This window comes from Pagrus major, chromosome 24 (assembly GCF_040436345.1).
Source record: "Pagrus major chromosome 24, Pma_NU_1.0".
In the NCBI taxonomy this organism is placed as follows: domain Eukaryota; kingdom Metazoa; phylum Chordata; class Actinopteri; order Spariformes; family Sparidae; genus Pagrus; species Pagrus major.
The window spans coordinates 11892778-11912449 of NC_133238.1; the positions used below are offsets into that span (position 1 = coordinate 11892778).

The window sequence follows — 19672 nt, forward strand, 5'->3', positions numbered from 1 at the left end:
AAATCGACTAATGGGATACAACCGCCATGCCAGGACAGAGGCTTTAATCTCTGAGCCTTCTTCACCACTGTATTAAGCATTGTGTTGCCTGATATCTCACAGTGCAGTCGAATAACTCAATGCCACTGGCCGGGGCCCAGGCCGATATCTCACTGTGGTTGGCTGCCGTTTAGCGCGGGAGGGAGGGGGGGCAGGATTGGTGCGTGACAAACAGCGCCCTGCGTTCGCACTTCACCCGCGAAGGGGGGTGACCGCTCGCCGCAAGGACAGCCGGGGGAAGATGTATGAGTCGTTGGCGTAATGTATTCATAGGGAAAAAGATGGAGAAATTGGTCTTGAGACATGATGAAGCGCCCGCTGAGGTGTCTTTGATAAATTATGATGAAGCTATGCAAATAAGGCCTGCAGCTGGATCTCTACCGTTCAATTAGCCCGTCGCTGTGGTGGTAGACTAATACTTGGACTGGGTGAGCAATGAATCCATCTAATACTGAAATTCATACGAGTTTGATATCCAGCGTAATGATGAAACCTAACGCAATATCATGAGTTTGGTATGAAGAAGAATAAATTCAGACGCTAACATTGGCTGTAATCTAAAATCAACACTTTATGCATGGGAGTCTTGTTAAGAGGCCAGTTAACAAGCCAAGCAGTGGGACAGAGACACTCAAAAATAAAGGAATGTTGTTGGCACATCTGTGTCAAAGAACTGCTTCTACATCTGCTACAATGTTTTTACTATAATTCATCATTGTGCCTTTCTACTTCTCTGACCAAATAACAGAGAAAGAAATGAAGTACTCCCGACTCGTCTGAGAAACATTATCTCAAGGGTTGATTGAATATTTAAAGGAAGTGGGTTTAATAATGAAAAGGCGAGATAAAGTGCAGCAGAATGGACGTCCTCCTTCAACTGTTTGTATATATGCATATAGAATTCATGGCAACTAATCTGGGCAGCAGTTCAAAGAAGCCTGAACTGCCTTTAAGATACTGGCTGTTCCGCCCCAGGGCCCATCAACATCACTAAAAGGTTATGCATGAATCATCCATGTATTCAGTTTTTACATTCATGTAACACAGAGGTTACATCCGCCCGTTTGTAGTGAGTGATGAGACGCAGCTTTGAAGTCAAAATTGTTTTTTTCCCATTGCAAAAGATTACTATCATCCACTGAAACCAGATGGGTTTTCATCCTCGCTGAACATCTCTTGTATTTCAATTAGGCTTCTGCTACTCAATGAAGCTCTCCTCTTTGATGAGTTTAGAAATTTCTGCGTGATTGGTGCTTTGAATATCATAATACAGCTGGAAAACACAATGTGCCCGGCTGCAATTAACAATGACATCATGTTAAAATACTCTTCAAGGCTGCAAAATGCAAATTGTATGCAGATTAGTAACATGATTCATGTATTAATTTGGCATGCTGAGTGGTGATTAGATGAGTGGGAGTAAGCAGCAGTCACTAATGCTCAGCAATGGCTAAAAACAGTATGGTGAGAGGAAGCGAAAGGCGGCGATTTCCTTATTTTACTCAGTGTGAGAGATGACCTTTCCACACAGTCCCTGCCTGTGGCGCCAAGGAAGCGCACATGAAGGGGATTTGAACTTTAGCTTGCATGGAGTGAGACATATGTATGCTAACTGTTTGTGTCTCTGCAGGCAAGGGAAGACACTGACAGGGCAGTGAGACGGAAAGACGCAGAGGGAAGAAAGAGCGGACAAAATGTCGACTTTTCTAAATGTCTTATTTAAAGAAACATCATCCTGATGGTACTACAGTGCCCAATATCGACCTCAAAGTGCGAGATATCCTCCCACCTTTGTGGGCGAACTGAAGCTGAAACTATGTTCCACCAAACGTATACATAATTACTCCTCCTCAGCCTGTGGAAACAGTTTCTGTCTGCCTCATGTGGCTCTGGAGGAGCTTTGGCAGAAGTGAAAAAACAGCCCTGATGATGTCACAGTGACATCATCAGGTTTGTCTCAGCTTTGGCTGCAATTTTTTCACACAAATTGAGGACAAGGGGTTTGAAAGAAGTTTTAACAGGCAGAGGACTAAAGATGCTTGATGGGAAATGTAGGATCCAGTGTTTTTGGAGCTTTGCCCAAACTAGGGACTAAAATGTCAGAATATTTCAGTCTCTGGTGCATTAATCTAGAACATTAGCATCTCTTGTGAGCCTCTTTGGTGTGCCAACAGCTGTTGTACCATGTCTTTTCTATATATATATGCACAGAGCTTAACAATATGGATTGCCTCTTCAGGCTACATGTAGATTCATTGTTGAGAGTTGCACATCATCCATCAGCACTCGCAAGAAAATTGTCAAGGGTAAAGACGTTTATGAAGTGAAGCACAAGTTCGAATATCTTGGAAACAGGAGTTTAGTTGGGTAGAGTTCGAGGATGTGGGCGAAACTCCAAGTATTTGTGTACAACAGGGTTAAGTAAAAATTGACTTCAGGCAAGTATTTCTGACACAAGGACAAGTGACAAACTGGAATTAATGTAATGTAATGTAAACGTGAAACGATTGTACACAATACTATCACAAAAAACACAAAATTGTGTAGCTGCCTCAGTATCAAGCATTAGTACACTGTATCCCTCTGATCATGTTCACATTAGAGGTTATGAAGACCTCTGACACAAGCTGTGGAAAACTGACCCGTAATCGATGTGGATATTTTGAGGCCTGATCTGAAAGCGACCTGAGGACAGTCAGACCTGACACAAACAGACCCAAGCACCAAGACTAACTGCAGCATAATGCACCATCAATCACCGAGCAGCCACGGTCGTAAAGAGCAACAGCACGTTGCATCTCCCTGTACTTTACACTTCATATCATATTCTCCGTCGTGCCTCGAAAAACACAGTTTTCTCCTCTGATGATTATGATGCTCAACGCTATCATAGCTCATAGTGAGTCTGCTCACGTATTTGAAATGTTGACACACAGACTAAAACCCACAGCAAAACAACACGACTCTACTTGACTGAATTCGACTGAATGTCATTTTTCTTCTCAACCTGACTTAAAGTCCAAATTTGGGTCAAACATCAAGACCCTTAGCTTAAATCTCAGCTATGTTATTAACATGTATAACAGGAGCAACCTGTGACGACTACATGAAAGCATTGGAGAATAAACAATTAAAATTATTTTGAGTAAATAGGCTTAATTAAGGTTGTGAGTACAAAAAAAGTTCAACCCCGAACCGTATTAAACTCTTGCGAACCACCGAGTGACCACCAGAGACAAAATGGTAAAAAACCTGCGATTACGAATGCTCTTTCATGCCTTACCTGTAAAAAAAACACTTATTTTACAGTAGATGCCATTAACCTTCTGCACCGGAGATCCTGAGATGGCAGCCGTTTAATTGACAGCTCATTTTAAGCCGATATGAGCTTCTATGCCTGCCCTAGAGCCTAAAACAGCCAACGAGTGAAACTTAACCTTTGAGATTCAGGATTGAAAGCAAATGCAAAAAGACATCCTTTATCAAGACAAGACATAGACTACAAAACCACATCTTTAATAACCTCCACCTCTCATTGAAGTCGCATATACAACTGTATGTATAATACACTGACTGTGATTACTGTTTCGCTCAGACAGGAAGCACTCCAGAAAGGAACTGACATGAAGCACTGGTTCCCCAAACACCATATTTCCTCTTCAATTATTAATTTAGTAAATCCCTTTGACGACAAAGGGAACCCAGACGACCTAAATGCATGCAGGGGTGATAAAGCCTCTGCTTCATTAAACAGCAAGATTGAAGCAGTGAACCTCAGAGGCAACAATAACTTTTTATTCTTCTGTTTCACTTCCCAATCTCCTCTGGAAAGAGAAAGCTCCGTGAAATACAGGACCGCTGTGTCTGCCTATTATGAAAGGCCTCTTAAAACCAGAAATAGGCTACATCCCTGACTGAGCAGCTATTTGACAAACGGACAGGAAGCTGTGGTCAGTGTAGCATACCGCACCTGACACAGCTGGCTCTCGTCCAAGGCAATATGGGCTCCGTCTCTTCACACCATGTCTGTAAAGAAAAAAAAAAGAGAGAGGCAGGTCAGGAGAACTGATATGAGACTTCAAGAAAAAGAGGATATTAGAAAAGAAGAAAGGGAGATGCTGTGAAGATTTCATTTTGAAACCTACAAGATGATTTTCCACAAAAGCACATATTTTGACTGAGGCTAAAACATCACTGTGAGTCTGTAAAAAAAGCATCTTTTTAACATGAATACATTCTAATTCATTTCAGTTAAAAGTTGAGCCCATTCTGTCAGAAAATTAAACAATGAATCAGCATTGTACATCATCAAGCAGCAGCTACACATGTGCTTTGCTTCATACAAACTGCATGAAGGCTCAGCTCGACTCAAATCGATCTTGACACGAACCATGAGGTAAGTTTTAAGTGTAATCAGCCGATGGTTCATCAGTATGCTGCGCCCGCCGCCGCTGTTTCCTAACTATGGCAACAAAACAAGCGGAGACGGTGCAGGGATCTATTGATGTATGCTCTTTTATGAGAACTTATCATTCAAGGCCCGCTTACGCCCAGAAAAGGTCAAATGAAATTCTCTCATATCAAATTGAGTTTTTCGCTTGATTAATAAGTGTCTATGGCAGATGCTGCACCCACACACGTCGAATTTCTAAACATTTTTCAGGTTTTCATTTACCTGGGAGGGTGGCACTGAGCCTCTGTAAATAACACAAGTTTAATTAAAATATTCCATAAGAATATATTTCAGTATGGCACTTGGGATTTGATAGACGTGAGGTCTCACTGTTGCTCAGGTAAGAGTGCTGTCTGAAATCACTACCTTATTTACTCATTTACTCCTCCATAGAAAACTCAGCGGTCTTCTGAGTTTCTTTTGAGTTTCACATCATTGTAAACAGAATATCTTTTAATTTTAGTTTGTGAGTCCAAGAATACCGCCTTCAGCTCAAGGAAAGAGACAATAAATCAATCATCAGTTGCATCCCTAATTATGAGATGGATTACCAAGAAAGTTTGTTCAGACATTCATGTTCCCTGGAGGATGAAGCCTTGAAATGATAATAATAACAGCTGTCTTTAGTGATTCCATGCACCACATTTCATGGTAATCCTTTAGCAGTTATTTCAATCTGAGCCACAGATGGGAATATGCTGGTGACACCAGATGAAAAGCCAGGGATCACTACCTTCACTAGGATTCACATAAGTCTGTACAAAATCTGTCCCAATCAATATTGCAGATGTTGAGATATTCCACTGGATCTGCGAGAAATTACTAGAGGAAGAGTCAGGGACTCACCAAAGTCAGTAGGCTTCATCCTCTGGAGAACATGAATGTCCAAACAAAATGTGGTCGTGAAAACTGGCTCCTTTCTTGAACACAAGTTGGCCTTTTTGAAAGTCTTGTGTTGCCAGACTTACAACCCAAAACCCAAAAATATTCTATTTACAAAGATTTGAAACTCAAAAGATTTATCAATTAGCAAAAGACGAAGAAGAATCTTTCTTGGTCGCATACTGATACCCTGCACTTAACCCATGCCTGAGCAGCTGCGGGCAGCACTGTACTGCACCTGGGGATATGCCAGTGCCTTGTTCAAGGGCACTGACAGGATAATTAACCTAAAATACATGTTTTGATGGTAGGGGAAACTGGAGCACCCGGAAGAAAGCCACACAAGCACGAGCCTTAAAACTCGAATGGAAAGAGAGAAGGCAAATAAAACCATCGTGGTGTGGCTATCTAACTGCCATCAAGGTCATGAGAAAGAGGCAGGAAACACCCCATCAGGTCAGGATGGAGCCCTGTCACCGCTCCCGCTAACAGGCAAACAGCAATGCACTCTTGGTAATTGGGAAAAACTTCCTGGCCTCGGACTTGAGCGGCTTGTCTCCCGCGTTGGCGTTGAGTCAGTTACCTGATCTGCGCTTAAGATACACGGAGCTGTCAGGAGTAATCACAGCCCTCCATTAACATGCCGCTCACGCGCTAAAATGGCTCTCAGAGAGGGGACCAAAAACATGACCACATATGTGAGCCCACACACAAACACACGGAGGAGAAAGCTTATGAGCAATCATCCAGCAAATTGGCTTACTATACAGATGTAGAGAAATACTTATTAGTGCATTACGAACATGCTTTGGTGGCCTTGGCACCATTCTGCCTCACCATGGAAGCTAATTCAGACATTTTTCTCATACGTTTACCCCGTTGTGGAAACATGCCTCTGTTTTCCATTAACATAATTTTTCTGACGCTGGAAAAAACTGTGCCATTTGGAAAGCATTACGCCCCCCCTGTCACCCTGCTAATCAGCATAATATGAATTATTGCCATCATTACAGTGGGTGGCCGAGAAATAACAATAGGTCTTAATTATTCAACAACGAGGAATAATAAAGGGAAAGCAAATGCACCTTTAGTTTCTACTGCCAACAATCATTACAGTGTGTATCTCTCTCTACCCTTTGGGAACAGAACCAGGTTTCGTTCCTCTGTTGTGGAAATCATTTCTAAGATCATGATGAGTGATGAGACTGCTTTCCCCCCCGAATATACTCTTTGTGTTGTTGTGTGCGAGTGCTCAGTGCGGAAATTACCATAAGAGCCCAATAAAAATGTGCTTTGGAATAGTTTTTTCGTGTTATAATTTCTAGTGTGTAATTGTTATTGTTTTCTGTGTGCTATTAAAGTGATGATTGGGAGGGTAGTTTTGCTGAAGCTCCTTTTCAAGCCGAGATTTGGTCCCAGATTTGAAGTTTATGTAGGTTGCATCATTAAAAAACGATTATTTTATTTGGATAAACTAGCATAATGAAAATATTACTTCTCAGTGAAGCTAGTATGTGTATGTATTGCACTGTGCATTGTTGATGTTCTTCAAATATGGTTATCCCCCACTGATGAATCAACAGAAGAAATTATGTCCTGAATTTAATGTTCGGCTCATAATATCTTGTCTCATTATGCACTTAGAAGGTACAGGAACCTTGGCCTAGAAAGAGTTTCTTTCATATCCAGAAAAAGAATAGAAGCATTTGAAGTTAAAGCTAACGAGAGGAGGCTGTACTGCTAATGTAGGTCTAATGTTTACCATGTCCACCATCTTAGTTTAGCTTGTTAGCATGCTAATTAGGACAAAACACAAAGTACAGTGGAGGCTGATGGGACTTTCATTAGTGTTGCAGGTATTTGGTCATAAATCAAAGGACTAACAAATTGAGATTGTGACCTGACTACAAAGCCATCCCCAGAGACATGCTGCTAGCATAACGATGATCTCACCTGTTGCTAACTTCACAAAATTCAAATAACAGAGCCACTATGTTGCCTCCTGCGCTACATTGTTAAATACACAGTATGTAATTTCTGCAGTTAGGGGTCCCTCAATCAAACAGTAAAGCAAAAGGTATGGTTTGATGATGTTGCGCTGTCGTGAGGGATCATGGGAGTTGTTGTCTAAAGCCCTTAACTGGAAATTGACAACTTTTTGGTTCTCACTTATTATATTGAAGGAAATACTGATTGCACAGTGTAATGGCTGTAGAAAATTGACTATAAACCTCGCTTTCAGTATGTTATTAAGTCTGCCACCAAGTTTAATTTTTCCCAGAAGAACTAAGGTCAAATTACAGCAAAAAAAAGGAAGCACATTTGTCATTGTGCAACCAAAACAGGAAGAGACATTGTTTTCCCTGGTCGCAATCCCCAGGTAACGGTATAACAAGCGGAATAAATGTGGGAACTCTACACTCAAAGTGAGTGGACTGGAGAGCGTTGGTATTGTTCCAGCTGTATCAACTGTTCTCGCTGACATGTGTTTCCTCTTACCGCTGGGACTTGAGATGGTTCAAAGCTGGTAATCCTTCTACCAGATCACTAAGTAACAAAACCTGTCTACTTATCATACAATCTGGTGCTTTACTCTGCGGTTTCATACAACAGATACCAGGATTTCTAGGTCAAATTGGGATTCTAAGGGTTGTTTTTTTGCTTTGGACGGTAGCCAGCCTGCTAGCGGTAGCCGTGTTGCAAAGGGGGTAAAGTTGAAAAGTGCTCTATTTCAGCTTTAACTGGTTATGAAACAATCTCAAAGACCATCAGCGAGAAGATTAGCTATTTCTTCATAGTCATTATAGTTATTCTTAATGCCTGTCACTGGGTCAGATTCCTACTTATCTCAATTGGATAAGCCATAAAATTAAAACTTCTTTTCATGGCAGAGTGCTAACAATGAATTTAGGGGTGTCACAGCCTGAGGAAAGAAGTTGCTCTGTAGTCTGGTTTTATGGCACTAAAACAGTTTACTTTGTAAGTTTAGTCGCGTTTGCCGACATCCTTCCTCACTCTTTGATGCAACATCTTCTGTTTTTGCTGAAGTTATATCGATAGGCAACCAAATAACATGCGCCGTTATCTAAAATTACTAATATCTCTGGTTTAAACATTGTTGGAAACATTTGGGATAATGTTAGTAGATAACTCAACAAAATATTTCACAAAGGTGTATTCATTCTTTTACCATTCCAGTTTCTCCTGTACCAAGTTGTGCTGAAATTCCTACCGCACACAAATACTTTTTTCTTTGTCACACAGAGCTACGTGAGATATATATGGCATCAGCTGAATATGTTTCATCTGTAAGACTAATTAGGCTGATGCGTGACGATCACACATAAGAGGGGACGCCAAGGTGTTGTTCCCTATTTGCACCACTGCGCCACAAAACCTTGCTTAACTCTTTTCAAACCCTGCGTCAAAGGAAGACAAAAACAACATAGGGACAGTAAGCAACTGGTGACCTTTCCAGAGCTGATGGCAAGATCACAAACATAATTAACACCTATTTATTATTTATTTTCACAAGCCCTGTACTTTTAATATCACTGTGGGCGGCTGGGTTTGATCACATGTAGCGAACTCTGATCCGTCCTGTAAGCCAGCTTCGATTTGTCTGTCTATCTCTTATTTCAAAAGGATTGAAAAATATCTAATATACATTTTTTGTTAACTTGAAACACCTGGGTATCATTATTCCAGGTTGGCGAGGTCAAACTCATTACAGTAGACTTTCCTTGAGGGATAAAGGCTTTAGCTGAATCCACAAATCCGCCAGTACTGCAGGGTGCCTGTGACCTTTCAGAATGAGTTGCCAATCAAATTTCAGTCTGTCTTAATGGAGACACGGTGATTACAGCCGACATGATTCAGAGCTATAAACTGCTGCCCTTCAAAAGGATACGAAGTAACTAAATGAGTGAATATGGCTGAAAAGAGATGACTTTCACATAATAGAGAAAATACTGTAGTGATTTCATTGAGGTTTTCATGGATCACTGTCTCTCTCTAGTAATGATCTCATGGTTAATTGACACATCTGTCACCATTGGCATTCGTCACAACATCCTATTGACAATCCAACAATCCTGATTGTCGATCAGTGCTGCTAACTTGAGGAGGGGGGAGGTTGTAACAAATCATAGCGTGTCTCTGTGTGGTCTGAAAGTTGAAACAGATATCGTCAGATCCTAAGATACCCGCCGGGCAGAAAGAGATAATTAACTTTCAGCTTGAAGGCCTCCTGAAGACTTCCTGTCAACTGCTGTTAGCGTTGTTGACAAAGTCCCCGACGACATGTAACGGATATGGAAATGACGTTCGATTTCTCTTTTTTTCTTCTTTTGTTTTTGTGGCTTATTTCAATCATGTTGCAATTGATTCAGACTCCTCAACACTGCTGCTCAGTGTAGATATGAAACTCAAGGTCACATTTCACTCCCCCTGTCCACTGAATTGAGTCTGAATTGAAATTCTCCCACGTATCCCGATCACATGGGTCTCTGCCGAACAGAGGCACAACTCTTGCTTTTTAAAAACTACAGCCAGCTTTACATTAATGCCTGCTTTCTTCCTTGCAGGAAAAAAATATTGGCTTTTAGGTTGAGCACGCTTGAGTTCCTCTGTCTCTATGGCTGTCTAACCAATGTATTATAGCCATTTTCAGACATTCTGATGACTACAGATTACATCAATAACTCATAGAACCGCAGTAACGTATGTATTTTTTCTTTTTCTGGCCAGTAACTGCTTGCATGACCCTAAACATCTTTCCTACTGGCCAGTGACAGTTCAGCTTTACAGCAGTACTGAAGGTTCTGTTTAAAAAGTCTAGTGACCTTAACTGATGGCTAAGACAGTGGTCAGAGCTGTCTGAACTGCTAATGTTGGTTTAACAAGGCTTCAGCAGGTAGATGGTTTGTATGTGGAGGTGGAGAGTTAAAGAGAGAGATAAAATATGGGATGTGAATGAGTGGTAGTGAAAATGGATCGACTGATGTGTTTCTTTCCAGGCCGATACGAGGAGACTGATACCGATATACATTTAGTGTTACCAGTGATGGAATGTAACTAACTTTAATTTACTCAAATACTTAATTTAGTTCTAGTTCTACTTACTTCTGATTATTTAGCGTCCATGGGCTATTACTTGTTACGTGTAACCAATCAGATAGTGTAGTCGGGAACTGAGGGGGACCACAGGGCGGTGACTACAGACAGAGAAATAATTTATTTTATCTGCAATCAGACACAAAAAATGCCAATACCGATAATCAGAAAATTGGCCCCCTATGATCGGCAGCTAGTACTAACAGCTAACACCACTGTACATGTGATTTACTAACTCAAAGAAGTGGACTTTGTATTAAGTTGCTCTTTAAACTGATTTAGTCTGAGCAACATTTCATGTTAAGAGACTGTGCCTGGCTGAGCATCGCATTATGAATGGTGCTTTAAGAGATGCCTGTGACTTTTTACTTTAATGGAAATGACCCAGATCTAATTGGATATGGCCTAGATCTTGATTACTCTAATTATGCACCTGGAGCAGACAACACACGATATACTTGTCTCATAGCGAGGCCCGCCTAGGTGTTTTTAACATAACTATAGGCTTAATTGGTTGACCTTTTCGACGCAAACGGCGTTATTATTAAAGCCCTAATTGAGGCTCCCATTAGAATCTGAGATCCCGTCAATTAAGTCCTTAAACACAAGGATTTCGGCAGTTATCATCGAAGGCAAATGTCAGCTTGAGACGGTAAAAGTCTACCTGTCAGTGCTCTAAGGAATGAAAGAACGTCTCACAGAGAAAGTGGTCGAAACGGCCTCACTTGTGTTAAATTCTAAGGCAATTACATTTCTAGAAATTGAATTAAAATGCTAAAACACAGGTTTCTACAATCTTTTGACTGACAGAGTACATTCATTCTTCAGGACTCCTTGGAGTCATGTCACTTAGTGACTCACGTTAAGATGTTAAAAACATCCCTGTACTGTAGCACCTGGAGAGAGAAGTGAAAACAGCAAAGGAACATTTTCTCTCTTCCTTATATTCCCCACTGAATATAGTCATGGAACGGAGATTTACACAAGAGACAAGCCAACATCCATAAAACATCCACTTTATGCTCACATTTACATCTTATATCCAGTGGACAGTAAAGACAACCCTCTTTAGTCTCTGCCTATTTTTCAAGCTGCTGATGCATGGTAAATCAAGTAAATTACACATCCTGTGTATCAAACTACAGCACATCCTCCTCTTCCTCTCCTTCCTCCTTCTGCCTTCAGTGCTGAGAGAGCAGCTGCACTCAGGAGGGAGAAATGGGTCATATCTCCATAGATCGCCTCTGTAACCTCTCAGTTCATTATGATCATGCTTAATGAGTGGGACGCTCTCCAGGCATTCTTCGGCATGGAAGTGTGTCACCGTCATTGTGCTGCACGCAATGTCTTTCAGCAGGTAAGTGATGCCCCTCTCCCTCTCCCCATGCAACAGGATGATTAACTAATATTTCCAGTCTGTGTCGAAAAAAATAACAAATAGGACACATTGATTTGTACCTGGGGCCAATCAGTGTAATTTTGACGGCTCGGTGCAGCTGTGAGAAGCATCTTTACCTCGGGTTTAGTCAAAACAAGATCGCTGGAGTCTGACATATTGCATGTGACACATGAGCGAGCAAACAAATTATGTACCCCCCTTCAAACCTAGGCTGATTGGTGGAGGAATTTAGAGAAAGCTGCATGGTAATGAAGAGGTGAGACACTCCTTCAAGTTTCAGACAAACTAAAAGGCAAATTAGAACAATTAGTGATTTTTTTTAGAAATAGAAGATGAAGTGATTCTTGGTATTTGCGTCAGCTAAAAAAGTAATTAACTTTGGAAAAAAAGAGAGCCATGGTAAAGAGAGTAATGGAAAGAGCTGTTGTGAATAAATTGGTGGTATGGTGTTACCTTGGCTACCTAAAGCCACGTTTGGCCACAGATTGGAAGTGACAGTCCCAAATGAATAAGAACGAATGGACAGGCACGGAACAGATTAGTGATTTATCTTTTCAGCACTGCCAACAGAGACGTAATTCAACATAAAAAGGGTCATAGTTTGGGTTTCCGCTTTTATCGTTGCCTTTTTATTTTGGTATTTATCCTCGTGTTTTACTTTACACTTCCTGTCTTTGTGTTTTTCCCACCTTTTGTGATTGCCCTATTAGTTTCACCTGTCCCTTATTATTCTTCCCTTCCTTGTGTATTCAAGTCTGTGTCTTTACCTCTCTCTTCGTTCCTCTGTTTTTGTCCTTCGTCAGTCCTGTGTTTCTGGTCTGTTCCCTGATCCTGTTCTCTCCTCTTGTATTTCCTGCATTTGCTGCCTGTGTTCTGGTGTTATCCTTGTCAGTACTTTGTTTAGTTTTTTGTGCTCTTGAATTCCTGCTTTTGTTGCCTACCTTGCTTGCTTTTTGTTACGTCTTCCTTCCGTGGTGTTTTACATTTGGGTTCTTTATTGATACAGATAACAAAACGTAACATTAGATTAATTTAGCTGATACTAAAGGGACTTGCAATAAGTGCATTCAACCAAGAAGAGGCAACTGAAAAACTGCAAGAATCATGCAAGTGCATAAAATTGATTTAATTTAAAGAAGCAAACAGGCTACATTTTAGCAACAAGAGAAAGAGAAACTTTCTCTTCTTTTTTCATCCCCTCACTATATAAGATACAGTCCGATCAGCTGAGTTTTCAGCCTACAACGGAAGATATGTAGGTCTAATACAGCCTCAAACACCAGCAATTAGACCAATCCCGTGGGACGAGCAGCCAGGCACTCAAGAAAAACATCTTTGCAACAAATTTTAACTGCTTACTATTGCACGGTCAAAAATGAAGGATTTTAACTGATTAATGTGAAATGACATTAAGCTCTAAGCACTAAGCTCCTTGGCTGAAAATTTTTGTGTAGTTCATTCATTTTAATTGTGTTTCCCACACATACACTTTACTTGGGTTGGCCATCGAGGTATATAAACACCACCCAAGTGGAGCTGACAACCCCTTTTTGTGTTTTATTTCTTTAATCTTTTTTTCAACGTAAAGAGTAAAAATGCTCTTATGCTATTTAAATAAATACTTTTCATAATATGAGCACGGCAGGCAGGGTTAGACTTTGCGCAGGAAAATCAGTAAAGGGAATTTGAGATCCTTGTACCATTTTGCATCTTAAAAATAAAATATAATATAAAAATATTGAGTTTCAGCTTTGGCCCTCGAAGAGAAAAAGTCTGGGCACCCCTGGGCTATATGATTAACTACAAGCCTCCTCCACAAAGGGTGCATCTGCTGATATGAAAACGGAATTGAGCATGAAAAGATCAGTGTTGATGAGGAGACTTTCTAAAGTCAACACAGCGGCAGGTAATTTACAGAGAGAGAAACAGAAAGAGCGAGGCATGCCAGTGTGTGTGTGCGGATCTATTTTTGTCTTCTGTTTTCATTGTGGTTTAACAAGCTGAAAATTAAGAAAATGTCAATATCGAACTTCTGTATAGAATGCATGGAAAAACATTTCTTGCACTACCTTTCAGCCAAGGGCTCAATGTGTGTGTACTTTACATATTCCTGTTACATTACAAATGCATGAAGCTTTCAGTGAGAGTGCATTCAAAATAAATGATATGGAGAATGTTGTAGCTACGACAAGCTTACTGTCGAGAGGAATATACAGAGAGCTACAGGTAAAAGGATTACTCTCCTCTTCAGACTTGGCCTATAGTTGGCATCGCCATCGAGTTTTCATTGAAGCCCCCCCCCCTCCCCACCTCTTTGCCCCTGTCAAAGGAAAGAAGAGACAAGCCCTTGATGAGAGCACCTTTGATCTCACTGAGGCGCCTCTGCTTCTCCTCCTTTCTTTCACCCATCATCCTCCCTCTCCTCTCGGCCGGGGAGCTGTCAAGAGTTCTGAGACCTCGCTCCCTGATCGTGCCCGACCACGTCTCCGGGCTCTTTCATCCTCACGCCCGATGCTTCTCGAAGGCGGCTAGAGCCCCAGGAGGACATCGCCGCCACCCAAAGTCTAGCCTCAACCAAGTAGCCGCCACCTCCTCTCCTCTCAGCCCCTCTGGTTAATCAGAGTTGGCTTTTTCTTTCAGTCACAGCGCAGCCATTAGTCAGCACTGAGGGCTCATTTCTCACTGTTAACAGCTAATTGTTGCAGCACAGACATTGGGGCATATGAATGCTAAGAACAACAAGGTGCCATGCCTGCATTGATCAGGTTCACACATTAAATGTGCATAGCAAATAGGTCAACACTTAATTTCTCTCCTTTATTCTGTTTATTTATCAAACTGGGCGCTGAAATAGCCAATCAATTCGAGCCCAGAGGGAGGTGTTTCACACATAGTTCGCCTCTGATTTAATCTTGTTATTTACACTATGTGCTCCGACCTCCTTGTTTATCATCACTGCACAGATCTCCGAGCAATAATTCACTTTAGAAGAACAGTTGGACTTGTGGATCCCGTTGTGGGATTTGTGTGTGTCATCTCTGCAGCCCGGCATTTGTTATCTTCCCATGAAGAGATCCAGAGACTGGCCCATGCTTCAACAACGCAATGAGCCGAGCCCGACTTCAATCCCTCGTGCTATTACATATTCAATTAAATTCGTAGTCTCCTCGCTGGTAATAGTGATGAATATGCAGGGCGTTAATTTCTTTGTGTCACAGTCTCAGACGATGGAGAAGACATCGGGGGTTGACAAAGCGTGCGATTTGATTGGATTCCTCGTTGCCGCAGGGCAAACTGGTGGAGGTTAATGTTGCAAGCAAGGACGAAAGTGTTCCGAATGAGACGTGTAACTGACACACTATGTGTCACTGATATGGGTCATGGAGAAATCACACATACGAAGGGGAGATACCTTCCAAGAAAGATGCCTTTATGCAACAGTTTGGGCATGCCATAACATATGTGAGAGTGAGTCTGAAGCATCAGTACAGTCATTTCTAAAGAAGCAAAACAACTTTTTCTTTTTCATTTTGGTATGTTTCCACTATTTGCAGTTTGAAAAGAAAACTAAATATTCGCCGAGATGAAGTGAGCCTCATTAATAACATTTTTCTTTTCTTTTAATAAATCTCCTCCTTTTTTCTGTGAGTTTTGCTAATATGAGTCAGATTAATCAAAGTCTCTTAAATGCACAACCTTGCCATAAAACTGCTTATTTCATTTTGATAAATGCCACCAGTTTATGAGGTGCGCATTCAAAAGGTTTAATTAATGCTGCCTATTTCTATCCATTTGTGGGCAAGTTCCATTTTCAAAAATGTCACCAGAAGACATACATTTAACACCAAGGAGCTTGAAGTCCTGTTTCTGAACATCAGCGGGTGAAAACTTGAGATGTGGCAGTGTGAGTAGTCGTATGAGGGGAGCAGAAATACTGTGACAGAAATAATGAAGAAATTATTTTTAAGATGCTATTCTTCAGTCAAACAGGTGAATAAAAAAGCGAATTTTGTTCAAATCTAAGAGAACATTTTAAATCTGCAACAAATTGGTGGTGAAAAGACAACCCAGGTGGGAAGGAGAAAAAGACTTTGACACAACACCAGAGCGCTCTACATTGAGTGAATGCAATACCGACGCCCTCCATTGAGTGAATGCCCGTCCGTTCACTCTTGTTTAACTTGGTTTCTATCACTCCCCCTCCTCATCTTCTTTGCCTCCTCCCTCAGCCGGATTCTTGGGCATAGTGACCATGGAAAACTCTTATTTGATAGTACACTAAATATATTTGGGTTTCGTATTTTGCATTTGCAAGGATGACCCTGTTTGTTAACAAGTTTCAATGGCAGCACATATATATTTGAGCGCCCCTTTCAAATGGACAAAGAAAAATGAAAAATTCAAACTAAGGAGTTATGTGCAGAAAGATGCCATCAAAATTGAGTAATCCCATCTCGTAATGTGAAATGAGTTCAAAGATGTCTAATTTGTTCAGTAGTTGCTTGAAATAGCTGGCCGACCATGACTCACACCTTGCCAAACAAAAGAATGCAACAGTTGCCTTAGGAACCCTCAGAGCGGTGACAACAGCTTGCACTACACATGAAAGGGATTTGTTCAGTCCTATTCCAAAGTTATCGCTTCTCTTCCAGCAAAGCCATTAAAAGTTCTGAGGAATCGATGATTCAAATATGTGTTAAAACTCAAGTTGCGAGCAACTAACAAACTCCAGCGAGCCTAAATTGCTTTTCTCTAAAATAGTGAAAGATAAAGCGCTGACCTGATAATAGATTGTTTTTAATGTTGTAGCTTTAGTAAGAATGTGCTATGCCATTGATAAGTTGGTATATTTGCTCAGCTTGAATAGATAATATGTTCACAGAATCATCATCCTGACATCTGTGAAAAGGCACTTCAGACCAACACCGGCTGTGAAAGAAATCAGCGGATGACACCGGTTCTCTATTGATTCATAGTGTGATTCCAGGTGTAGAAGGTGCAGCTGAGGTCAGGCTTCATTACTGTAGTCATTTCAGTGACAAAAGCTACAGTTATATATATATATATATATTAAGATTCTTTTAAGTAATGTTGCTTACAAATCCTTGTATTTAATCTATTAATCTGTGGTGTAGGGTTATATGAGGCTGATATATATATTGAGGTTAGGCCATTTTTGCCGATACCCCAGAAAATCTTTCTCTTTCACAGCCCAATGTTGCCAAAAATCGAGTATTGGTCACGCTCTGCTGCAAGTCATTCTGTAAACAAACTCAGTGTTGGGGTGACAGCTGAAACAGCAGTAAGCACACTTCCAAGACAGTTTTTCTCCTCAGACATTTCTTCCTTCCTTCTTTCATGCCTACTTTGACTGCACTGCAGGCATAACCAGTTTATCTCCCAAATTTCTTAATCCTCCATCTCCCTCTCTCTGTCTTGCAGCATACACTGTGAAAATCGATAATAGTGACAGAGCGTGGGAGGCAGAGGCTGCCAGAGCGGTGTCATCCAGAGTCGCTGATGTCACCTCCACTGTAACCCCACGTCGGGAGCGCTGCCAAAGTGCGACGTTCTACCGCTGATTCAGCCAGCACTCAGCCTGGCAACCATGGTGATGTGCACCGTGGGATGCTTCGAAGTGTCATTAACTGGCATGGAGGAGTGTTGGTCATGGCAGGGCTCTGTTGCATGCTTTTTGCCATCACACACACACACACACAGCTGTACCTGGCACAGGTCTCCAGGGAGAGACAGGAGGAAGAGGCACAGATAGAGATACAAAGAGGAGGGATGGAGATATTATGGTGGGTTTTAAAGGAGGAATAAGTGCGAGGGCATACCAGGAGCAGAACTCGAGAGAGTCGGAGAGTAAGAACCAACAATGCAAGGTGAGAAAGTGAGAAGCAGAGTGGGAAGCAGAAAGAAAGGCAATCGAGTGAAGTCAGGCTGACTCATTCCCCGAGGCTCATCTGAAAATGCTCTTTCGTCTTCTGTTCTCTGTCTGCCGAGTCCACATGAACAGCAGCGTTGAAAAGACGTGCCATCCTCCACAGGAGAAACAAATAATGGATGCATAAAGAACTGCCTCGTCTTAGTCGAGGTACAGTCCGGGACTGTCTCTGAAGCAGCTTTGACGGCGGGCTCATGTTGTTGGATAGAAATTTATAAAGCCGCGCTACCGGCGCTGTACTGTACTGTGCTGCACATCACAATGCCCAACTTTCATGTTACAGGATTAGGAGGGATCAGTTTTTCTGGATCAATAGGATTATAGCTGTCGTTAACCCCTCTGAGATGAAAGAATCACAACCTACAAGGAAAACAAGGGGATGTACAAATAAAAAGTCTGTCGCGGGGTGGAAGGAGGACAGCTCTCCTTCTACTTTGCACACCAAAACAAACAGTTATTCCAAGCAGGAATAATCCGTACTTGGAAGCAGACAGAACGCCAAACTGCCCACGGCGCACAACATTACCAAAAGCACTCTGGAAAAGAAAGAAAAGAAAGCTCTGACTGTGTCGAAGAGCCCAAATAGAAAAATCACTCACTGTAATTGGCCTGCCTTTCTTCCCTTTCTACCTCTAGAGAGGAAGAGAAACATAGAGAGCTGCGTCTTCAGGACTCGCACAATAATTGGCTTGCTTTGCAGTTCACATACAGGAGTCAATACCTACCATCAAATCCACTTTGAGCTGCTTTCAGCCCATTTCGTCCACTGAGGCTGAGGCTGCTTAAAACTTACAGCTTGCAGGTAAATTACAGAGAAGGCTGCAGCCCGCAACAACCTTCATTGGTTCTCTGCTTACAGAAGAAGAGAGCAAAGAGGAATGTGGCTTATGTGTGGTTTGTATGCAAAGGCACATGCTTTTTACTTATTGATTTAGTGTTGGAGGAGTGCGTTGGCTATTATTTTCCTACATATGATTATTTAATGCTTCCTGCTTCAACACAGCATCATTGGCTCACGTGGGAGGTAAATGTAACCCACGATTACAGTTTGCACAAACTTTCCTAGGAGCACTTGACCAGGTGTGTTTGCAAGTATGATTTGTGTGTGTGTGTGAGAGTATGTGTGTGTGCATCTGACTGGCTGAGCACTGCTCCCACATCAGGCCCTCACTCTCAGCAGCGCCAGATGGATCCCGGGAAATAGCCAGGGAGAAAATTAAGAACAACAGCTGTCAAACCAGTGAGGGAAGTGAGTGCGAGGAAGACGAACAAGACGAAGAAGAAGAAAAGGGAGAAAGGGGGGAAAAAAAGAAGAAGAGAAATCCCTGTGAATTCATACAGTCGCACCTCGCCAAGGTAAAGCCGGATTGGCATTCAGTGAATGGCTTATTAGGAAATTTCATGGGAGTCGTGAAGTGATTATCCCGAACCTGTCAGCTGCAAACAGCATGTCAAAATGCCACCCAGGCATTTCCCCCTCCAGGTGGCTGATGCGCTCCTGCAATGAAAACTAACCATGTGTTCATGAGACTGATGGCTGATGAGGGAGTGTGGGGTTGGGGGATGTATGTGGAGAGCAGATGGGGGCCAAATACTACGCACATAAACACATATCAAACATTGACTCTTACTCTAATGCAAAAATGAGCGCACGAGAACACACTGCAGCACTCGAGTGTGAGCGATTCCTCTCTTTCTCCTCATGTTTATCTGTCTGTAAACTGATTTGATGCGTACGGAGCAGATAATGAGGGGTGTGAATGAATGAAAGTGTGCCACTCCGTCTCCTCCTCCCCCCTTTATACTGTCACTCTGAGCTGTTTGATCAACACAA

General features: G+C 41.8%; 1 protein-coding gene across 1 annotated transcript in view; it reads right to left on the reverse strand.

Moving 5' to 3' along the window:
• The window catches only part of LOC140992214 (beta-1,3-galactosyltransferase 1-like), a 101070-nt gene that overhangs the window by 49943 nt on the left and 31455 nt on the right, over window positions 1-19672 (reverse strand). Inside the window, exon 2 of the mRNA XM_073462501.1 lies at window positions 4010-4065. The gene's annotated coding sequence lies outside the window, so the exon portion shown is untranslated. The remainder of the gene's footprint in view (window positions 1-4009; window positions 4066-19672) is intronic.